The sequence below is a fragment of the Myxine glutinosa genome, chromosome 11 (assembly GCF_964187855.1).
Source record: "Myxine glutinosa chromosome 11, kmMyxGlut1.1, whole genome shotgun sequence".
Taxonomy (NCBI): Eukaryota; Metazoa; Chordata; class Myxini; order Myxiniformes; family Myxinidae; genus Myxine; species Myxine glutinosa.
Genome location: NC_136271.1, coordinates 119932832 through 119957674, shown reverse-complemented (window position 1 = coordinate 119957674; position 24843 = coordinate 119932832). Strand labels below are relative to the sequence as shown.

The following is a 24843-nucleotide window of genomic DNA, read 5'->3' as shown; positions in this document are numbered from 1 at the left end:
ACATGGACACTGCTAGAACTTCCAGGAAAGAAAGAAGTCGGTATTTCCCAAAAAAAAGTGTATTTTGGGGTGAATTAGCGGTGGTAGAAAAGATCAAGGTTTTGGATGGGGGAAGATAAGAGATGGTGGTGAACAGCTGTTTTAAAGACCTGGAGGGTGGAGTGGGATTGAAGAGAGTGAGGGAGTTTGTTCCAGAGGTGGGAGAAAAGAGGAATGAAGGAGTGAAGGTGAGTAGAGAGCCTTGATTTTGGCAGTTTAACCATAAGAGGGTTGCAGGCAGATCTTGTGCGACCTGTAGGAATATTTGGGGGACAAAGCACAGACAGAGCTGGGGGAGCTTAAGACATTCCTGTTTCTCTTTCCTTGTATTCCATATATTTACATACAAAGTATATTCATTTTGATGCTTTCATGTTGGCTGCTTATGATTTCATTTTTGTATTTGATCATCAGCAGTGGTACAGGAAACAAATATGCTTTTGATAATATATGAAAACTTCAGTCTCATGTTGACATAGTAATCTTGGAATATCACATTCAGGAGATTTGAACATCATCAGAAATTGAATTTTTTGCCTCAGGGGTGGTGTAGACATTCAGGGGAAATAAATAATCAATGAAGCAAATGCATATCTGACTGGGGTATGGTTATGAAATGTGGTGTACTGATGACGTCATAACTCAACCATGCACGACCTTCATAGATTAGGGTAGGAATTTGTAATTTGACCAAGGTACCCGGCATACCCGCCCTTTTCAAAAGGCACGGTGAGATGTAAGAGCCAGGCATAATAAATGTGCACCCAGAAAGGTGCCAGGTGATAGTTCAATCAGAAGGAAAAATTTCATTACGGACATAATTCATGCGTTCTCCTCGGTTAACTTCATGTTTGACGGAAAGCGGTATTTTCCTAAAACCATCAAATGCTCAAGATTATTTCACTTGATTGTTTTGAAAAATGGTGCACGGCCTCAAGACAAAATGTAGTGATTAGAAACATTAGACATTAAACTATCAAGTGGAATGTGTTATGGAAAAGCTGATCAGAAATCAAGAGACCAAACATACCTGGATGAAGAAGAGTAACTTCTCTGTTTGGTTGAGTATATTTGAAGTTTCATGTTTTCAATTTGATTTGGCATTTTTATTGCTTATTCCCTTAATGCTATACCCACATGAAACCCTCATTAAGGTGGGAATATAATGTCAAAAATGTAACCTTATTCCAACCTTAATGAGGGTTTCATGTGAAATTGAGGTAGAAAATGATATTTGTCTTTCTCTGCATTTGTGCTGACATTGTGCTACATATGGTCTGATGTTATGTCCTTAATTTAGTGGAAACAATATTGTTTTTATTTGGTAGGCACTAATTAGCAATGGCCTTAAGACATTCCTTAGACCGAGAAGCTATGAATAAAAATACATTAATTAAAATGACAATGTGCTTGGAATGACATCAGACTAAAACAGAGTTTGGTGTCTGTCTGTCTGTCTGTCTGGGACCGATGCAATTAGTCATTACTTATCCAATCTTAAACCAACTTACCAGGGGGAATAAGGGTCATAACACAAAGGTTGCTAATTGGTTTCACTTCCTGGGAGGGGGGAGTGGGTAGCTGCCCAGGGTATTCCAAAGGTGGGACTGGCGCAAGTTATCTACGTAAATGTGTAGCGTCGCTCCGGTGGTGGTAGGAAAGGTATTACGAGGGACTCTTCAGAGGCCTTAATTGCATCACGAATATGAGGCCTTCACCTTATTTTCACAGTCCCTTGGTATATGATGCTTTAGACTTGACTGCAAAAGATCTGGACGAATTCCCATATTTTATTGACTTTTTTTGCCTTGGAAAAATATCTTGTTGAGTTACATAGATAACAGCTTGGATGTCGTTCCACCTTATTGTGGAGTTTTTTCCAAGGCCACTTCCAATAACAAAAGTAATGAGTGAACTGGATGGCGTACCATTGCAAATACCCATGCTTCCCACCTAAAGCAAATTTAAAAGATGGTTCCACCAGGAATGACCCAACATCAATATTTGAGTTGAATTTTTTTTCCCCATTTTGACCCCTGTGACCCTAGGTCGCCACCCCCTGTGGAATTAACCGGAAGTCAAATCCAAAAAATTGTGGCATATTTCATGTGTGCCGCATCAAGAAAGTTTCACTAAAAATGCTTTCAAAATGTTCCTGTAATTGCATTTTTCTGCATTTGACCTTTTGACCCTGCCCCAGGTGGTGGTGCTGAAAATGATACTGCTCGTGTCCATTCGTGCCATGTCGTGATCATAACTACCAAGTTTTGTGAATTTGTGCCCAACTGTTTTGTTTAGCCTGGCGTTGGCTTAGCGGTTAGGGTGCCGGCTTGGGATCCTAGGATCCTGGGTTCGAATCCCGGTTGATCGCTGAATTAACGCCAGGGGGGTTGACTCAGCCTGTCATCCTTCCGAGGTCGGCAAATTGAGTACCAGCTTGCTGCGATGAATGATCACGGTGTGTACCCCAATTTAGAATAGGTACACCGTATCCCTGCGCATCGTAAGAGCGTGACTAAGGGTTGGCGTCAGGAAGGGCATCCGGCCATAAAAACATTGCCTCAAACAGGGAACCATGATTGTCATGGGGCCCGCAAGGCTAACCCCCGCTCTAGCGGGGGAAAATGGCCTTAAAACGATCATTCATTCATTCATTCATTATTGTTTAGGAGGAGATAGCATGACGGACGGATGGACAGACAGACAGTCAGACAGACAGTCAGACAGTCAGACAGACAGACGGAGCCGATTACAATAACCCCGTTTTTTTTATAAAGCGTGGGAATAATTACAGTGAAGTCATTGGCACACCATCGCCAATCCCCACGATTCCCACCTAAAGCCAAGTTGAAACATGGCAAAGGGTTCCACCAGGATTGACCCAATATCAGATTTTGAGTAAAAAAAAAACAGTTTGACCATTGTTCCTTCCCGCTGGGGGTCAAATACAATATTTTTTTTACATAAATCATGTGTCCCCCCAGTGTTGATTGCATATGCAAAGTTCCATTAAGAAATGTTTATAATGTGCTGGAAATTGCATTTTTTGGTGTTTGACCCCATCGCAGTGGGTGGTGCCAAAATGATACAGCTCGTTCACCTTCTTGTTACCATAAATGTAACAGGCATGTGTTTCTTAGTTACCATAAATGTAGAAAGAGCCATGCAAGGGTTGGGGTATGTGTAAGAAGTGGTGGCTGCTTTGTTATTTCTGTTTTTGGAGCGTTATCCCATGTGTGTGTGAGAAGTTGTAATGCATTAGCTGATCTACGTGTCTTATGTGGGTTGAACTGAGTGATCTGTGTCGGTGGGATAATGTGCCAGGTATACGTACGAGGCAATATGATCTGAATGGGTGGTTCTATGTGGTGTCTCGGTTTGAGATGAGTGCCATGTATTTGTGATGTTCCTTCTTGTGTGTTGTTAAGCCTGCTGTTGGCTTAGCGGTTAGGGTGCAGGTTTGGGATCCTAGGATCCTGAGTTTGAATCCCGGCTGATCGCTGAATTAACACCAGGGGGGTTGATTCAGCCTGTCATCCTTCTGAGGTCGGCAAATTGAGCACGAGCTTGCTGGGATGTGTGCCCCGATTTAGAATAGGTACAGGTACACCATATCCCCGCGCATTGTAAGAGGCGTCTAAGGTTTGGCATCAGGAAGGGCATTCGGCCATAAGAACATTGCCTCAAACAGGGAACCATGATTGTGATGGGGCACGCAAGGCTAACCCCTGCTTTAGCCGGGGGGAAATGGCCTTAAAACGATCATTATTCTTGTCTTGTTACAACAATTAATGAACATCATAGTGGAAAGGACTCGTTCGTAACCTGATGATTTAAAGGGAAATAATTTCATGAAGAGATAAATGTTTATGAAAGGAAAGGAATAAAAGAACATTGGAGCTGCACATTCGTATACTTTTCCATTGCAGCATTAAAAGTGGTTCATATTTGCACTTAGGGATAAAATGTGGTTTATTCTTTGCAATCATTAATATGTTTATTGAATACCTGAGATGTACACATTTCACCATGTACTGTATATATTGTATAACGGGGCTTTAAAGTTTAGGAAATGATGGAAACAGCTGTTCTCCAAAGGAAAGTTCTCTAGCAACAATTGTCATTGACAATGAGGGAAGCATTCTGAACAGCTTTCAGGCAAATCACATTTGGTGGCATCCTCCTCTACATATTTAAGCCAAGTGCAGCTGATTCAATTATGATAACTAGTCAACATTTGATGCAGAATACCGAGTTTTCAACTCAATGTTGTGAGGTTTTGAGTCCAATGACTAGCTTTTGTGGAGAAACAGTGAAGCTGGGAGCACTGAAAATATAGTACTTGTTGCCAAGAAATGCCGAAGACACAGAAAATGTTCAGCATTTTATTCAATATCATGAGACTGATGGCTATGACACAGAAAATGGCCAGCATTTTATCAATATCATTGCAGTGAACATCGGCTGTTAAGGTGCAGGCTGAGACACAACCTAAAATGGGAAAGATCATGATGAGAAACAATCAAGAAGTGATTCACTGCAAGAATGAAAAAGAGAATCTCTAATTGAGTTTCAACAACAGATTCCGACAGCTTGAAGAAAAGCTTTTTTTGAATTTTTTTTGGAAAAATGTGGAGGAGTTCAGCCATTATTACAACTAAGGTATTAATTGACACAGCCTCAGAAATTGCAAAGAAAGGAAAAGGTAGTCACAAGAAGAACAAGCTATCAGATTCAACCAAAAACCTAATCAAGAAAGGTGGATTATTGAGGTGAAGAACAGTGAAAGAAAAAGTTGAAAACTGTGAAATGAATAACACTCTGTAGAAGTTTAAAGAAGATGGAAGAAACATTAACATTAAAGGCATTGAAAAAATAATGGAAAACAACAAACTTTTACGCTTCGAAGCGGAGCACTATGACAGGCCATGCTGAGATTGTTGCTCGAAAATAAGAAAAAGGAAACATGATAATAAACAGAGATTGCATCACCGTGCGGAATAATTATATGAACGCCTTTACAGTGTGAAAATACGACTGAACTGGATGCCAGACACAACAAACAAAAATGCAAGTCCTCATCGAGGACACATCCCTTAACTGCAACTTAAAAATGGAATGTGTAGCTTTTACATTTAAATGATGAAATAACTAGTGAACGAAGTAAGTAAATAAAGTGTATGTAAAGATGGAAAAGTATGGAGAGTGAAAGCATGGAAATTATAAAGTAAAGAAAAGTTTATATAAATAAAGAAATAATTCAAAGTTGTGTTCGGAATTGAGAAGGTAACTGATTACTGTGTACAAGTTAATGCATGGAAAGCTTGGTGTCACAGATAGTCGCTTCTTCCAACAAGCAATAAACCCTGCTACAAGAGGTCATCAAGCCAAACTACAAAAGAGTGGTCCAGATTAGAAGTAAGGAACAAATCTTTTAGCCAGTGTGTAGTCAATGACTGAAACAAAGTCCTCCAATATGTATTTGAGGCCATAAGCATCACCGCATTCAAAAACAAGCTGGATAATGTCGGTTTCAATTTAGATTTGAGACCGCTTGTGCTTAGCGCATGTGCAGTTGGAGGTTAACACAGAAGTGTCGACCAGGATATTACAGGAAAACACCTAACTTCCTGTAAACTGATATGATATGAACTGATGTCAAATAAGCTATGCATCACCAAACTCCAGATACATCAACATTTTCAGCTTGGTATGCAACGATGGAACAGCGACATTGAAACTGCTCAAAAATAGGGGCAATATCGAGATTGAAAGAAGTGTCAGACAGGGAGACACAGTCTCACCCAAATTATTCACGGCATGACGAGGTTTAATTGGGAAAATAAAAGACGAAGTTTTAATTTAAAAAAAAAAAAGATAAAATAACTGAAAAACATGATGGAAGAGCTCAGTTTGAAGAGTCAAATGTTGGACTTTAAAATAAATACAACAAAGACCAAAATAAATATGGAAAGACCAAATCAATGTCAACCGCTCTTCAAAAAAGGAAGAGATTCATTCAAATTGATCATTGCAAAATTGAGGAAAACCGGAAAATACATTTACTTTGGGAAATTCATACAAATGGAAAAGGATACTTTTGAAAAAATAAAGAGATGTACGAGCCACGGGCTGGAAATAATTTTGATAATTAAAAAAACCTCAAATGTATCAAATGTAACTGTGGGCTGGCCATAGCAAGCTTAATATTTTAGTTGAGCAATAATGCTCATCTTGTTTCTTAACTTCGTGAAAAAGCTGAATACCTCAACTCCGTGTTTGCCTCTAAATCTTGTGTCCCAAACCAACCCAACCCTCTCTGTACCCACCGTACCCAGTCGTACCCAGCTGCTACTGGACTCTGTGTCCTTTTCTCCTGACAATCCTCGACTCTGATTCTACAACTGGACCAAACAGCATCAGCCCATGGGTCCTAAAATCCTGCTCTTCCGCTCTATCTCACCTCCTCTCTGTTCTCTTCACCCTCTCTTTTGCTCAAGGCCATCTGCCATCAGCTTGGAAATCAGCCAACATCATTGCTTTACACAAAAAGGTGCAAAAAAAGGTGCCTTCTTCCAATTATCAGCAAAGTTATGGAATCCATCATTGCTTCGGATATCATTCCTCTTCTCCAATGGCTTGATTTCTGATCATCAATTTGGTTTCAGACCAGGTCACTCTACTCTGGACATGCTGCTTCTGCCGTCTCAACAATGGATGGAGGTCCTCAATGCCAAACAGGAAATTAGAGCTGTCTCCCTTGACATATCACGTGCCTTCGATACGGTCTGGAACCCCGCTCTGCTCACCAAACTCTCCTCCTATGGTGTCCATGGAAATCTCCACGCATGGCTTGCGGACTTCCTCTCTAGTCGTAGTCAACGTGTGGCCCTGAATGGGTTTCTCTCATCTCCTCTTCCTGTTCAGGCTGGAGTTCCCCAAGGCAGTGTTCTGGGCCTTGTGCTTTTTCTGGTCTTCATCAATGATCTCTCTGACTCTCTTGAAAATCGTCTCTATCTCTTTGCTGATGACTCCACTCTCTGCCGCTCCATTCCTCATCTCTCAGATCGGCAGTCTGCAGCCTCCTCACTCTCTGCAGACATGGACAAAACTTTTTGGCATTGTGAGCTATCCCCACATATTGTATAAAATTTTAAAAACATAATCTTTACTTGTTATATATGAAATCATAAAGTCTAAAGATAAGGTACAATTCTTATCATCAGTCACCCAGAGCTATCTCTGCTGGAAATATGCTTCCCGTATGCTGTGTCTAATGCTTGCTTTAACATAGCACGATCAATTTATACCCAAATTGACGATGTAGTGGGTGGTCTGCACATATGTGTGTTTCGGTTGATCAAATTATACCTGTCTAATTCACGTAGTTGTGCTGGATTCATGAATCGACGACCATAGCACGATAATTCAAGGCTGTATTATTTAATGTTGTCAGTAAAGATTGAAATTTCTCTTCTCAAATTTAGCTATAGTGCCTTCAGGAAGTATTCACACGAGGCCTGGGCGATAATGGGAAAACCTATATCACAATAATGGACCTCATTATCACGATTATCGCGATAATATCACGATAATATAAACAAGAGGAAAAAGACAAAGTGTCATAGCCTCCGCCGTGGATTTAGTAATTTTGCTCTATGGAGTTAAAGGCCGTCATTCAGCCATCTTTGGTCGAATAACAAAGCAAAATATTTTGCATATGTATGCTGATGTATTGTCTTTGTGCCAAGTTTGGAGAAAATTGGATCATGCATATCAGAGAAATCGTTGGAGACACGTTTAAGTAACAAAATGGCTGCCAGTCGGCCATCTTGGTTCTGATCTCAAAACAAATGACCATCTTACATGCAGCATATGTAAGCCATCATTCATCATCTGTATGCCAAGTTGTAACAACATCGGCAAATGCATGTCCGAGAAATGGTTGAGGGCGTGTTCAACATCGTTTTTTTACAACGGAAATGGCCGCCAGTCGGCCATCTTTGATCGTATTGTGGGGAAAAAAAGATGTACATATGTATACCATCATGCATTGTCTGTGTGCCAAGTATGAATAAAATTGGTCCATACATGTCTGAGATATGGTTGCGGATGCATGAGACCAAATCTATAAGCATCAGTTCGGACTAAGTCCAATGGGGGCTAATAATGTAATTAATGCCTTGAGGACCATGAAACATACAATAACAATCCACATAAGAACAAACTGAATAGCCATAGAGTTACATGTGTTTTTACTCTTTATTTCATAGTTCTGTTGCAATTAGTTTAAAGTCAAACCTACCTGGTAAAATGTACCTGGATGAAATCGCTTTGATCCTTTGCCGAGTGACTGGACGAGCAGTTGACAAAGCGGTTGATACGAGATGCCTGGCTTGGCAAGTGATAGCAAGCGGCTCGCTAACGGAACACACCAAGCAAGCTGCTTGCTAATGGAACACACCGAGCAAGCGGCTCACTAATGGAACACACCAAGCAAGCTGCTTTCTAACGGAACACACCTAGCAAGCTGCTTGCTAACGGAACACACCAAGCAAGCTGCTTGCTAACGGAACACACCAAGCAAGCGGCTCGCTAACAGAACACACCAAGCAAGCTGCTTGCTAATGGAACACACCATCAAGCTGCTTGCTAACGGAACACATCAAGCAAGCGGCTCGCTAACAGAACACACCAAGCAAGCTTCTTGCTAACGGAACACACCATCAAGCTGCTTGCTAATGGAACACACCAAGTAGGCTGCTTGCTAATGGAACACACAAAGCAAGCTGCTTGCTAACGGAACACACCGAACAAGCGGCTCACTAATGGAACACACCAAGCAAGCTGCTTGCTAACGGAACACACCAAGCACGTTGCTTGCTAACGGAACACACCATCAAGCTGCTTGCTAACGGAACACACCAAGCAAGCAGGTCGCTAACAGAACACACCAAGCAAGCTGCTTGCTAACGGAACACACCAAGCAAGCGGCTCGCTAACAGAACACACCAATCAAGCTGCTTGCTAACGGAACACACCAAGCTAGCGGCTCGCTGATGGAACACACCAAGCAAGCTGCTTGCTAACGGAACACACCAAGCAAGCGGCTCGCTAACGGAACACACCGAGCAAGCTGCTTGCTAACGGAACACACCGAGCAAGTTGCTTGCTAACGGAACACACCGAGCAAGCGCCTCACTAATGGAACACACCAAGCAAGCTGCTTGCTAATGGAACACACCATTTGTGAAGAAAGTCATATATGACTATCTTCACCCTATGGGCATTTACAATTATGCCTTTGTTGTTGAACTTCGTGGGCTGACAGAATGTCCTAGAGGTACGCACACACACCTCTAAGCTGTCTAGCCTGGGTTCGAATCCCGACCGAGCTATAAACTGTCATCCTGGTGTTTCCCAGGCAGGGTGATTCATCAATGTATGTGCCGGCCCTCAAATGGACGTTAAACTGGGAGTCCTGTCTGTCAGAATGGGTTGGTGGACGTTAAAGATCTCATGGCTCCCAAGAGCACAGTGAGCTCCATCATTAGGAAATAGAAAGAATATGGAACTACCCAGACTCTTCCTAGAGCTGGCCGTCCAACCAAACTGAGTAACCGTGCAAGAAGGACTTTGGTCAGGGATGTGATCAATAACCCAATGACCACTCTGACAGAACTAGAGTTCCTTGGCTGAGATGGGAGAACCTGCTGGAAGAACAACAGTCTCTGCAGCACTTTACAAATCGAGGCTTTATGGGAGAGTGGCCAGACGGAAGCCACTCGTGAGAAAAAGACACATGACAGCACGCCTGGAGTTTGCAGAAAAGGCACGTGAAAAACAATGAGCATGAAGCAAAAGATTATGTGGTCTGATGAGACGAAAATTGGAACTATTTTGTCTGAATGCAAAGCACTACTGTACGTCTGGCGGAAGCCGAGCACAGCTCATCACCCATCTAACATCATAATTGCCATGAAGCATGGTATTGGCAGCATCATGTTATTGAGATGCTTTTCAGCAGCAGGGACTGGGAGACTTGTAAGGGTATAGGGAACGATGAATGGAGCCAAATACAGGCAAATCCTTGAGGAGAACCTGCTTCAACATGCAAAAGACCTTAGACTGTGATGAAGATTTACGTTCTAACAGGACAATGATCCCAAGCACACAGTCAACGCCCCACTGCAATGGCTTCAGAACAAGAATGTGAATGTCTTTGAGTGGCCCAGCCAAAGCCCAGACTTGAATCCCATTTGAGAGAATGTGGAAAGACTTGAAGATTGCTGTTCAGTGATGCTCTGTATTAGAACTTGACAAAGCTTGAGAAAAACTGTAAGGAATAATGGGAGAAACTCCCCAAATCCAGATGTGCAAAGCTCATACAGACATACTATACCCAGAAGACTCGAAGGTGTAATCACTGCCAAAGGCGCTTCTACAAGTATTGACTCGGGGGGCTGAATATTTATTTATGTAAATTATATAATTCTGTATTTCATTTTTAATAATCATATAAAAGTTTCTAAATTTTTTTTCCCACTTTGACATTATGGGCTATTATGTGTAGATCAGTGGCCAAAAAAAAATCTCAATTTAATCCATTTTAAATTCAGACTGTAACACAACAAAATGTGAAAAGTAAAGGGGTGTGAATACTTTCTGAAGGCACTTACACACTTTAAATGCATCTCTTTTTCAAGCTTTTCAAAAAAAATAAATATGGAAAGTTTATTTCCGGACATGCAGTCTTGAGTTCATATCCAGAAAAAAAAACTTGCCTGACACAGTCTTGAGAAAAAGGACATGGGAAGGGGCTTTTAAACTCTTGCTCTGCTTTTCAAAACACGATCAATATTTCCTAGGAGCCACCATTTTGTCTGTTGTCGATGTGCCCCGAAGGAGAGCTTGAGCGGCAAATTTGATTGGTCAAGATGGTGTAAAATGGTGTAACATTTTATCCAAGTACTGCTAAACTGGAGGTTTTTGCAAGTGACAAGAAGGTGATTTGTGTTCTACAATGTTCAAATGCATAATTCAATGGAAATAAGGTCTTAAGGTTGTAGAATTACTTTTTTGGGGATCTTTACCGCCATTGGCGCAGTCTTTTATCACCACCTTATTTAACATGTTAAAATTGTTCGTCGTTCCTGTTTTTTGTGTCTTTTATGACATCCCTACGACAGGTTCTTGTTCTGATTCTTGTTCCGATTTGTGTTCTACAATCTTCAAAATACAACATTACGTACTTCCGCGATCGTCGACTGACTTATCCCCACTTTTCACTTCGTGTGTGGGATGATAATCTAAATTCTAAAGGGAGAGTCCATCAATAATTGGGAAATATTTTGGTGCGTTCAAGTATAATTTAGAGACAAAACAGGATAATGTTGATTGGAGGAGTAATGTTCATGCTTGCAGATGCCTGATGTCAATTAAAGTTGAATCACATGAACCATATAGTCACATGCATAGTCATGCCTAGTTAATGGCACCTCGAGGCTGATGCAGCAGGAAACCATCGTATGTTGTTGTGTTTACCTATTCTTGAGTCAAAAAACCCACTAATGGCATCTCCCTATTCACTTTTTGTAAGCCATGAAAAGCAGCAGCTGCTGTATCCCTAAAGTACATAATTATGCCTGTGAAAACCATATGAAAGGGAGTCAAAAGAAGATGCTTTTGATATTGAACTTGAAAAACAAGCCTCGTGTGTGTGTGCTTGTGTCTGGGACACAAGTGTCATGAGTCGATGTCTCCACAGTATTTTAATTATGAGGGCTATCCAGTTTTTATTATTAAAGCAGGAAGAAGTCGCAACTGTTATTGCAGGAGCCGTGTTCCTTTGATCATACCTGGCAGGGCAAAGTCGACAAAGTGGAGTTGGAAGTTGTGTTTTCAAAGTCTCGTTGTGGAGGTTTAATTGATCTTTTTAACGTGAGAATAAATCACTTTATTGAGTTTAAATTTCAAACTTGGTTAAAGTCTTCCCTCCATCATCCCCGCCCTCCACTTTCAGCCCCAAGATGTACTTGTACTTGTACTTGCTATGTACCTGTCCACACCTGTTTGGTTGTCTGTTTGCCTGTGAGCAGGATATCTCACAAAGTTATGGACAGATTCGGTGAAACAGTTACAGAGAGTATGGTGTTCAATACTCTCTGGAACTTCAAACTTCTGTAACTTCTCTGTAACGAAATGATTCGATTTTAGTGAAGATCCAGAATCGGATCCGGATACTAGAATTTTTAAAGTGATTCTTCACCATTGGGAGATCGGGCCAAAAACGATACATAGCAGGACATCTCATAAAGTAATGGACGGATTTGGACGAAACTTGGTGGACCAGTTGGGTGTCTGACAAGGACGATTCAATTGGATTTTGGTGAAGATCTGAATATGGATTCGGATATGATAATTATTTAATTTTTAAGTGATTCTTTACCATTTAGTGAAAGGGCTAAAACCAATACATAGCACGATATCTCAAAAGGTTATTCACGGATTTGGACGAAACTTGATGAACAGGTTTTGTGTGTGACAAGGAAGATTCTATTCTATTTTGGTGAAGATCTGAATGTTTATTCAGATACGAGAATTATTTAATTTTAAAGTGATTCTTCACCATTGAGAGATCGGGCGAAAAGCGACATATAACATGATATTTTAAAAAGTTATGGACGAGGTATGACCAGACTTGGTGGAAACGTTGGTTCGGTGACAAGAACAAGCAGATTGGATTTTGGTTCAGGTCCGAATCCAGATCCGGCCCATCAGTGGAATACAAAACGTAAACCGTTCAGCCCAGCGGAGGTTTGTGCTCCACCGAGTGCCCTTCTAGTTTCCCATTTATTTATCCCTTCTTTTACCAGATCATCTTTTTCACATTTTCTGACCTGCAGGGACCATAGCTTGAGGGTAAAGAAGATGACGGTGAGGATAGTTTTAAGGCAGGGGCCTTTCATTCGGAGAGTGGTTAATACATGGAATGCTGTATATTTTCCTCGGAAAGGTAGGAGCAGTGGAGGGGTGGGTAAGTTTAAAGTGGAATTCGATTGATAGCCGGATGCATTGGAGATGGAGGGGTATGGGGGTATTGACAGGACCTGTGTGTCTGTTCTTGTTTATAAATGGATCATTACCCTCGCCAGAGGAGAGGGCATTTCATTTGAGTCCGTTTGTTTGTTTGTCTGTCTGTTTGTATGTCTGTCTGTTTGTTTGTCTGCACAGAATAAATATGATTTTCTCTGCAACCCTTTGTCCGATTGACAGGAAATTTTCACCATATGTGCAACTCCACGTGTAGAATTAAAAAATAATTATGACGTCATGGGTCGCGTGGTTCGGCAGCCATCTTGGAAAAACCAAAAAGATTGCACCGATCTATCTCCGAAAGCGCTGCATAGAAAAAATAGAGACGTGGCTCATTGTAAAGAACTCTATGTGGAATAACCTATGTTAATGATGATGTCGTAGGTGCCTCATTATGACGTCATAATTCGACAAGTATAAAACTTCATCCGATCAAGATGAAATTTCTTGAGCATAATCTAGGGATAAATTGCTTGAGAAAAAAATTATGCTGACGTCATCGGTCACCTGGTTTGGCCGCCATATTTGTTTTATCACAAAAGCCTTAACAACCACTGAAAACACATCCTGGCGAGGGTCTGCAATCTCTGATTCCTCTTTCTTGTTTATTTGTTTGTATTTGGAATCGTTTTGATTTTGCTGTTTGGTGTCATGGAGACAGTAGCTTCCAAAGCTTTTTTATATATTTACTTGATTCTTAAATGAAACTTTTTCATTTTTTTTTTACAAAATAATGATTTTTATTTCAGTGTTCTTGATTTGACATAAGGTCGAGAGGTGTGAGAGAGAGTGAGAGAGAGAGAGAGAGAGAGAGAGAGAGAGAGAGAACAAAAAAAAAAGAAAAAAAAAAGAGAGACAGAGACAAAGAAAGGCATGTGTCATGTCGATGGAATAGCAAGAGAGAGAGAGGCAGGGAATAATGGGAGAAGTGAACAGGTCACCCTCATGATCAGAATAACGATGCTTCTGCAGAAGAAGAGTGATTCATCACTTCGTCATTGATCTGTTGTTTTCCAACCCTTATATTTACGCTGTATGTTTCATGCAATTTTTTGGGGACTTCAGTGTGGCAAGTGTGAATCATAGAGCGCATTATTCTGCGGGATTCAATTTGAAAGTGATTGCTTTAGCTGAAGAAACAGGAAATTGTGCAGTGGCTTGATAGTTCAAGACAAAACATCTACATTCCTTTTTGTGGGAGTAGCAGGAGGTTTGCGTCGCTGTCAATGACGAGGACAGCTGTGAGGAAAGTGGTGGCTCTTGTTGTGTGGAAAACGTTGTACTGACTAAAATGTTGTGGTTCACAGGTAATTATTTAAAAATATATACATTTTATTACATTGTTACCTGCCCCACCGAAGCTGGATGGAGGTCATGTTTTCACCACCGGTGGTGGTCTGTCTGTTTGTTTGTGAACAGGATATCTCAAAAAGTTGTGGATGGATTTAGATGACATTTGTTGGAGAGGTTGGGTGTGAGACAAGGATTAAATATTTAGAAATTTAGATGAAGATCCGACCCGGATCCGGAAACGAGAAAAAAAATTTTTTCAAGTGATTCTTCCACCATTGAGTGATAGGGACAAAAACGATATATAGCATGATATTTCAAAAAGTTGTGGACGAATTATGACAATTTGGTGGATGAGTTGGTTAGGCGACAATAAGAAGTCGATTAGACTTTGGTTGAGGTCCGGATCCAGATCCGGCCCTTCAGTGGGATACAAAATGTAAACTGTTCATCCTGGTGGTGATATGCTCTCTACCGAATGCTGCTCTAGTTATTCAAGGGTTTCTCAGTTGGAATTTGTGTGAACATTAAATATAGGTGTGCCTTGTATTTGTAGCAAAGTATTGTTTTATTTACTTTGTCTAATGAAAAATTGACGTGCGCCTTACATTTGGAGGCGCCTTAGAATACTGTAAACATGGTATTATGAATTCCTTTTCACTACATTTGCCATGCTTTGCCTTTATTTAATGGTTAAGTTTGTGTTTACTTTTTCTTAATCCTCTCAATATTAACATATTTTTCTGATAAAGAAAACCTACAAGCTTGTGTACTGTATATACATGACAAATTCACATGCGCAAAGAGTGCCTTAACCTCAGCGTTGCCCAGGTAAAAATGGAAATTGTAATACCCTCTGCCACGACCACCAGGTGGCGCTACACGGTACAAATTTACGTAGAGAATTTACGCTCCCTTCCCCCCTCCCTTCCCCGCCCTCCACCCCCACATCTCAGTGCTCGAGTTTGTTTTTTGACAATGCCTCAATGATAAAATGGCGCTTTCCATTCACATGCTGGTTCGAGAGGAATGAAGTCATGTTTTTCTATATTATAACCTTTCATCCGATTAGGGTTGAACGCTTTTGTCTGAAACCGAGCTTTCGGAAATTGTCGATTGGGACCAAACCCGAGTTCACATTTCCAAACCGTCCACTCCTTCAATCCCTTCAACTGATATGGATGTTCCAAACGGATGCTCCCTACATCCAATACGAATGTCTGAGATGGATGGTCCAAACATGCAGAAAACTCCGTAAACGCGACGCCAATTTACAGCCGGTTTCAAGCTGAGATTTTTTTTTTTTTTAATTATACAAGATCGAGCCGCGTGAAAGAGCTAACATTAATCACACAGAAAGTCAAACCGACACATAAAACATATAATAAGGGGAGCGGTAGACAAGATGGGGCGAGAGGGGGAAGGACACAAAAACAACATTTGAGAGCAGGGACATCGAGAGATCTGTGGGAGGGAGAGGGCTTGGGGGGGAGGGGAGGCATGGGAACGGGGGGGGGGGGGGAGGTATAAAACATATGGACACTGCAAGGACTTCCAGGAAAGAAGTTGGAATTTCAAAAAAAGTGTATCTGGGGTGAATTAGTGGGGGTAGAAAAGATCAAGGTTTTGGATGGGGGAAGATAAGAGATGGTGGTGAACAGCTGTTTTAAAGACCTGGAGGGAGGGGTGGGATTGAAGGGAGTGGGGGAGTTTGTTCCAGAGGCAGGAGAAAAGAGGAATGAAGGAGTGAAGGTGAGTAGAGAGTCTTGATTTTGGCAGTTTAACCATAAGAGGGTTGCAGGCAGATCTTGTGCGACCTGCAGGAATATTTGGGGGACAGGGCACTGAGAGAGCTGGGGGAGCAAGGCCGGAGAGGAGTCGGTAGAAGACAGAAAGACCACCTACCTGCTTGTGTTAGCTTCATCGCAGGAGATTCCAATGATTATGAAAGCTTTGGTTTCAACAGCGTGAAGCCGAGCTAGGTGTGAGGCAGGAGTAATATAAGTGGGAGTAATATAAGTTGCAAAAACAAAAGGAAATTGATCACCTGGTTGAGAATTCAGTGTGGATTGAAGCATAATTTGTGATGGGGTTCAGGAAGCAAGTCTCCCATCATTGCCTCGCCACAAGAAGGCTAACCATGGAAGAAAGTGGCAACACCCATCCACCCGCCAAGACCTTGTTGCGTGTGCCCACTCTACAGATAGGATTGAAAGCCATGGATCTTGCTAAAGATCTCAAAATGGAGACCTTTGCATTTAACATCAAACTAAGCGTCCAAACGAAAACAACTGTGGGTCAGAAACTGCCTGAAGATTGGGCGGGGAAAATGACAATCTTTCGTGATTACGTAAATAAAATCATCACGGAGAAAGCATTCCCCCATTCATTGGCAACATGCATGAAGTGCCACTCACTAACCTTTGATTCTCTACCAAATCTATTGATTTTACAGCTGCGGTTTATATTCGAGTGCGGTTTATACACGAGTTTATGCGGTGCAGTTTATCGACACTTTTAATGACTACGTGCTGTTTTATCAACTTGCATGTTGGCGGGAAGAAGAGATGTCTCCACGCCGATGACAAAAATGATGAAATCAAATGCAAAAAATAAATTAATACTTAAAAAAAGCCACTATGTTATGAATGAAGGCAGAAATTGTGAATGGAGCCTGGACAATACAAACACAGATCAGGTAATCTTAACCTAAAACCTACTGCCGCAATCTTGGCAATAACAAAGGATAGGTTCAGTTTGCAAGTTAGTAAACCTGAAGCCTGGGCGGAATCGAATGTCGAGAGGTAACGGAGGGAAATGGTGTCTCTGCAAGTGCTGGCAGGCCAGTATGGGGGTGTTGACAGCAAGCTGATACAGGGACGTGACAGTTGGCATGGATATGCAGCTCAGCGTCAGGTGAGGATGGGATGTAGCCGGCTTGCGCTCCGATGTTTCCCAGATCTCCGTGCAGGCAAACCAGCTTTCTTTCTCCGTGTCTGCCCGGTTGCCACATTCACTGCAATTTCCTTTTGCCACGTATTCTTCAAATCCATCTTGCTCTCTTCTTCACACCTTTCTGGACCTGTGCCTCTTTTTTATATAAACTTGTTGGACGGGCTCATTCCCGATGACGCCGTGTGCGGACGTCATGTGGCCAGCCATGTGTGCCTTGGCTGATTCGTGCCTGTTTTGCCAATGGCTTCCAGGCCCATCGCCAGGATTTCCCGAGAGGGGGTGCGAATCCAGAAAACTGAAAAGTGTTTTATCGTCCCGGTATACAGTGGGCCCGGATAGTGGGCTCCTTGCGGTACCCCACCCCACTTGGAAAATTTGAAATTATAGGTTTCAATACAATCATTCCCCGCATTTTTGAGCCTATTTGGGATTGGAATATTTCATGGGTTTTTCAAATTTTCAACTGTCTTATCAAGTTCAAAATCAAACAATCCATCATCACATTCATATCTGCATTAATATTGTTAGATATACAAATTGTGGTCATACCCACATTCATCAAAAGTTCTTTTTTATCTATGGTGTGCCTTTCATCCACAATCGTCTGCCATTTACATGCACTTGGGTAAATGTTCCTTGACGTTTAACATAATTACCTGCGCCACCAAAGGTAGACGGAGGTTATGTTTTCACCCCTGTTTGTCTGTCTGTCTGTCTGTGAGCAGGATATCTCAAAAAGTTGTGGACAGATGCTGACAGAACTTGGTGGACATGCTAGGTGTGTGACGAGGACAAATTGGTTTTATTTTGGTGACGATTCGGATCCAGATACGACAATTTTTTGTGATTCTTCACCGTTGAGTGATGGCCTAAAAACGATATGTAGCACGATATCTCCGAATTGGGGATGGAGTCGGATGAAATTTGGTGGACAGGTTGGGTGTGTGACAAGGAAGAATTGATTGGGTTTTGGTGAAGATTTGAATCTTTATCCGGCTTGGATACTATAGAGAAGTAATATTCTCTCGCCAGACCCTGCCTTTCCCAGCTCTTGCATTTCTTTTGATCCACCATGTTGGATTGTTGAATTGAAATGCTGTTGTTGCTGTTATATGGTTGTTGTTGTTGTTGTTGAATTGTCCGTGCTGAGTTCCCATTATTTTTAGGGTTGTTGATCATCAGAAAGTATATTACGATGATTGCATTTGTTTTACTTTAACATCATATAGCACTGGGGGTGGGGGGGGGGGGGGGGGCGAGGGGATGCTAACACTCAAGAAGGTGTGGTAGCAAAAACCTCACAGTACTGAGTTCATAAAGCGCTTCAGCTTTTCATAAGTAACTCTGCACAGACGGTTTACACTGATTCTACGGTCGGCATCTACTCTGACTTGAACTGGCCAGGTTTGCTCGCAGCTAAACGACGGCGACAATGACGTACTTCACTTGTGTTAAGGAGAGTCACAACCAGTGTGCTGTCGCCTTCCCCACTAATCAAGAAAACACAATATTCAAGATACAATTTCACAAATATTGTACACGGCTATTTTCCTATTCCATCTCAATTCTCTGCATGACGTCATCTCCGGGCACCGAAGGGGGCCCGGCGATGATACGCGCTGAAAGGGATTACTCAGTTTTCACTCCGGTTGTTTGTTTTCTTGTATTTTTTCTTGTTTGTTACTTGCCGGAAAAATATTCCGGCACGTATGTTGGTTGGTTGGTTTGTCTCTCTGTCTGTCTGTTTGTTTGTGCACAGTACTACGTCTACATCGTTGCACATAGCATCGCCATACTTTACACACATATTTGTCTTGTCCTGGAATAGACTGTGCCCAATTTTTAACTCTCTCGGCCCAAGGCCTCCATTATGACGTCATAATTCGATAATTATTCGTTATTTATTTTTTCTTTCTCTTCTGGGAATTATCTCAGGCACCTTTTGAGCTAGGAAGCTGATATTTGGACAAGACAATGAGCAAGTGATTTGGCTGTAAAGGGTAATTTTGATTTATTGATTAATCAATTAATCGATTAATTATTTATTGATTAATAAATTAATTATTTTATTTTTTCGATTAATCACTTCTTTAATTAATTTTCAAAAAGTTACAGCTTCGGAAGAAGCACTGGTGGTTTAGGTATGCTATTATCCAATTGATAGAGAAAATATTTTATGATTATTATTTATTGATTTTAATTATGGAATTAATCAATCAATTATTGTACACCTCTCCCTCCCAAAGCACTCTCTATGAGCTGCACTGCGGTATTGCCGGGCGCTGGAGGCGCCCCGGCAATGCCGCGCTGGAGGATATTTATTTATTTGGCATGGGGGCGGTGTACTTTGAATGTATCTGTACTTGTTTATTTCCTTTCTCATCTGGGCAATATCTCAGGCACCTTTTGAGCTGGGAAGCTGATATTCGGACATGACGATGACCAAGTGATTTGGCTGTACAGGGTATTTTTGATTTATTGATTAATCAATTAATCAATTATGTATTTTTTTTTCAATGCTGGAGGATGTTGGGATGTTATTTATTTATTTGGCATGGGGGCGGTGTACTTTGAATATATCTGTACTTGTCCAGATTATACTTGAGTCGAATGTTTAATACACCTGATTAAGAGTCAAATCTACCAGAAAACTAGACAAGATCAAATAAATAGAGATGAGCTTGACATTAAATGGTTGAGAATTATGTCGACTGTCTGTGCCGTTCACTGCAAGTCAGGTGTCACGTCATCAAAGCCATGTGTTCTGCTGAACAATCTTCTAATACGAGTAATCTTCACCCTGGATCAACGAACATAGGCGTAATGGCTTTTTTATAAATTTATCCGGCGGAATGATTATTCGCAGTCACCATGTTGGTTGAAAACGATGTGATACGGGATACTTCTGGTGTGGATGCGATGAAAGTGTGTAAGCATGAATTGCCTTATCTTTTGATACACAAACAATGGAAAGCGTGACAAGGGATTTCATATTTTAAAAAACGTGACAAGGAAAGGTGAGTGTGTTCACACCCCACACTCCCCATGCACACACCCTTCCCCTCCAGCACCCTGGTGATTGGCTGGGGTTTTGGCCTTTGAGGGTTTGTCTGTAACGATCATGACAAACGGTTTCCATGACACATGACATCGTCTCTGTGACATCACTCGGTCGTCACTTCCAGAGGGCAGCCTATCTCTAGGCTGGTATCTATAAAAACCACCTTTAGAGGCCATTTTTCCCCGCAAAGTGGGGGTTGGCCTTTTTCGGGGACCGTGGTTGTTGTTGTTTTTTGGTCCCCTTTTCGAAGCAATGTTTTACGGCCGGATGCCCTTCCTGCCGCCAACCCTTTTTGTCGCCTTTTACGACAAGCAGGGAATTACCAGTGAACTGGTACTCAATTAGCCGACCTCAGAAGGATGACAGGCTGAGTCAACCCCCCTGGTGTTAATTCAGCGATCGACCGGGATTCGAACCCAGGATCCTAGGATCCCAAGCCGGCACCCTAACCACTAAGCCAACACCAGGCTCAGGCTGGGATCTATACACCGCCTAATTTTATTTTTTCCCCCCATTACCAAAAACTGGTGTTTTTTTTTGCAATTACACAAAGATTGGCATTCCCGTCAGCGAAGCGACGGGTCTTATATTGTAGTAGCTTACAAAACACAAAGATAAGTTTTGTACTGTATTTTAAATTATTGTACTGAATTTTTACCTTCCATTAAAGGTTATAAGTGTTGCTTTTTCTAAAATTCAAATTTCTGACAGCTCAAAAAGCAACTATCAAATTCTCTAATTTTCTACTTCAGCACAAGACACCAAGGTAGGAGCTGTTATATCACAAAGCATTTGAAATGAATAGTTGACCTTTTCTTTTCTACTTGAGGCATGGATTGCAGCTTTCTGTTTCTATGGGCAGCTCTCATATCTCCTTTGAGCAGGGATACTACATGCATTGTTTTTGCATGCAATTACTTGCATCGCCACACCATATGTGCTCCATTTGAAGCATTTCGTCGGTGATTGCCTCATCTAAATGCCAATAAGTGCTACCTTGATGCAAAATGCTGTGGCTCGCTTGGCAGAACGAAAAGCAGGGTTTTCTAAGGCAGAGGCTCAATTATCGAGTGGTTTTGAAAAGGTCTGTCCATAGGATGTCTGATATTGTTTCACAAAGTCGTGTCTACTTTAAATTGGAAAATGGACACGGGTTAAGGTTACTCGCTCATCACCTAGCTGATGCAATTGTTCATTGTTTTCTATTTTGCTGCTGTTTTATCCGCAAGCAACCACCATTGCCGACTGGCTGGGGAACCTTTTGGCTACAATAGCTCGAAAAATATTCCAGTGAGGACAAAAATACCCTAGGATAATGGACTCCTGGTGAAATTGTTAACCTCAACAACTGATGCAAGACAGGTGTGAATTTTGAGCACCCTCCACTGCTGAGTCTCCTTGTTTTGCTGGTATAGGCAGATAAAAGGCCAGAGCAGATAGGTGGTTAAGACCTGAGCTGTGAGGATGGGGCGTAACAAATGGAGTCAACCTTCACGTCTTCCTGGCTCCTATCACCAGCCATGCCAGCAATGTGAGTGGCATCTACATTACATTCTCAGTGCACTAATCTTGCCAAAGCAGACTTATCCAGCCTGAGACAATGATAGGGAATGTTGGTGATGTCTTTGTCGCTCATGCATCACAGAGACAATGTTCTAATCTCAAGTTGTAAGCAAGGAGCTGCGTATGAGTCCTGATTTTGCAAGTGAAAACATGATTTTGAGGTCCTCCGATGTAGGACAGGTCAAATGTCCGATATAGGACTTGTCAGCATTTGACTTGTTATATTATATTATTTGTTGCAAGTGAGACTCTCAAACGTGATAATGCTATTGGCTTTGAGAATTAATTCCTTTGTTCCAACAATGACACCTTTTGTTGCATTCAATTCTACGATAGCGTTGAAGAGGTCATCAGCAGTTGAGGTTTGCGTTGGATCGGTGGAGGTACAAATTGGAGAGGGTCAGTACAGGCACAGCAGTGGGAGAACTGTGGATTCTCTTGAAGAATCCTTTTAAGAATATGTTTAATAAAGGTGTCTGCAAACACAAATACAAGAGACTAACTTTTAAGTCGAGGAGTAAATGTACAATTTCACATCTTGTATTGTGAGCATATTATTCAGGTGAGGAATTTAAGATCAGGGCATTTCACAATATATAACATCTTTGCACAGTTGTCGTTTGTGAATGCAAATTTACCTGGGATTAAATTAGGTATTCCACCTGCTGGTTGCATCATCCCTAAGGTGCAGTTATGTAGTTGATGCAGTGCTTCTGCAAATTTGGGGACGCATTTGGAAATTTGCTCAGGTGCCGGGAATAACTCACTCGCCTCCTCTTTGTGAAGAACACCCACCAACTAACGCTGGGAGTAAGGACACCTACTTTAACGTACATGTGAGAGACAACCCACATTGATGTATGTTCACACCTGTCTTGCAACACCTGGATGACCGGACCCAGGCTAGACAACTCAGAGGTGAGTACGCATATCTCTACGCCATTTTGCCAGCCGATTTCCATAGTAAATGCTCAACGTGAAACATAGTTAGTCAGACATATTTGCACCAGAGAGCAGCAAATGTAACACCGTTATTTAAGAAAGGTTCCAGAGAAGAACTGGGGAATTATTATAAACCTGTTAGATTTAATTCGGTGGTGCGGAAGGTGTTGGAGACGTTAATTAAGGAACAGACAGGGAAACATTTGAATAATTTCAAACTAATTAAAGGTGGTGGTACCTGTGCAGTCTGTGGCTGGTGGCTGCATCATTTTCTCTTATTTAATGGAATGACCGTGTTTCAAACCCAAGACCCGAAGATGTTAAGTCCCGAAGATGTTAAGCCAGACACCTTATCCGTTAATCCAACACCAGGCCTGTTGGCCAAGGAGCTGGCTTATGGAGTGGCTGGTCAGGTAGCTAATTGGATTGGAAACTGCATTAGTGATAGGAAGCAATGAGTGGTTGTGAGTGCGAGGAAGTCGTGCTAGGAGGATGCAATCAGTGGTGTACCTCAGTGATCAGTACTGGGACCATCATTATTCCTAATTTACATCAACGATTTGGATGGTGGGGTTAAGAGTCAGCTTTCCTAATTTGCAGATGACGCAAAGGTTGGAGATAATGTAGATTGCAGAGATGGTGGGGATCAGATTCAGGATACTTTAATAGTATCCGAGTCTGTATACTGTATACTGGTCTGTAGGTCTGTATACTTTAATAGATTCGGCAAAAAATTGGCAGATGTAAGTTTAACGTAAAAATAAATGTAAGGTGCTGTGGATAGGTAAGAATAATGAGAATAGGGATTACATAATTCATGGGGAAATCTTGGAGAGTGTCACACAGGAGACGGATATGGGGGTGCTTATTGATACAGGGTCAGCGTAAGCAGACAGCACCATGCCAGGCAGCAATAGGTAAAGCTAACGGGGTTTTAGGTTGTATTCATAGTGGGGGACAATTAAACTTCAACAGAGGTAGATTTAACACTGTATACGTATTTAGTAAGGTCTCACCTGGAATATTGTGCACAGTTTTGGTCACCACATCTGAGGAGGGATGTAGCTGCCATAGAGAGGCTACAGCACCAGGCAACTCGATTCATTCCAGTGTTAGCTAGCCTAAGTTATGAGGAGCAGTTGAAGGAGACGGGACTTTATCAATTGGATATGAAGGCAATTGCGAGGGGACCTGATAGAGATGTTTCAAATAATGAAGGGTGTGGATAAGATAGATGCAGTGGAGTTTTTCACACGAGTGGACATTGTTATAGAATCAGGGGCCATAGCTTCAGGGTAAAGAAGACGAGAGTTAGGACAGTTTAAAGGCAGTTTCAGTCAGAGAGTCGTTATTAAGGTGTGGAATGACCTCCCAGGAAAGGTAGTGGCAGCAGAAGGGGTGGATGTGTTTAAATGGGATTTGAATGGGCACTTGGATGCATTGGAGATAGAGGTGTATGGGATATTGTCTTGTGTGGATAGGCGGTAACGTTTTGTGGATGCAGGGGTGGTGTAGTGCAGACATGATGGGCCGAACATGACCTCCTTCGGCGCCAAAGATCCTAGTTTTCATTTGAGAAAAAAGTGGCATCAAAATTATGATAAAGCAATTGTACAAACTACATTTTTCTGCAAATGAATTATATAAAAACAGGTTGTAGTTGAAAATAAATGTCACATTGAGAACACCGAGTGGCCATCATCCAGCACTGTGCTGAAGTTTTTGTGCCCAGTGTTAGGTTTTTTGCTAATAGGTAGTGCACAGGCTGAGTCAAAAGTAGCGCTCGATTTCTGTTTATATATATATATTTCTGTCAGTTGATTGCTTTTTTGCCATTTGCATTACAGTGTACAAGAAGGTAGAAATAAATGAATGACATGTTTATCTAACCATTTATT

At 41.6% G+C, this 24843-nt stretch overlaps 1 protein-coding gene across 1 annotated transcript in view; it reads left to right on the top strand.

The window, feature by feature from the left end:
- The window catches only part of LOC137436928 (neurexin-1), a 1559617-nt gene that overhangs the window by 750872 nt on the left and 783902 nt on the right, over positions 1 to 24843 (top strand). The gene's annotated exons all lie outside the window — the stretch shown is intronic.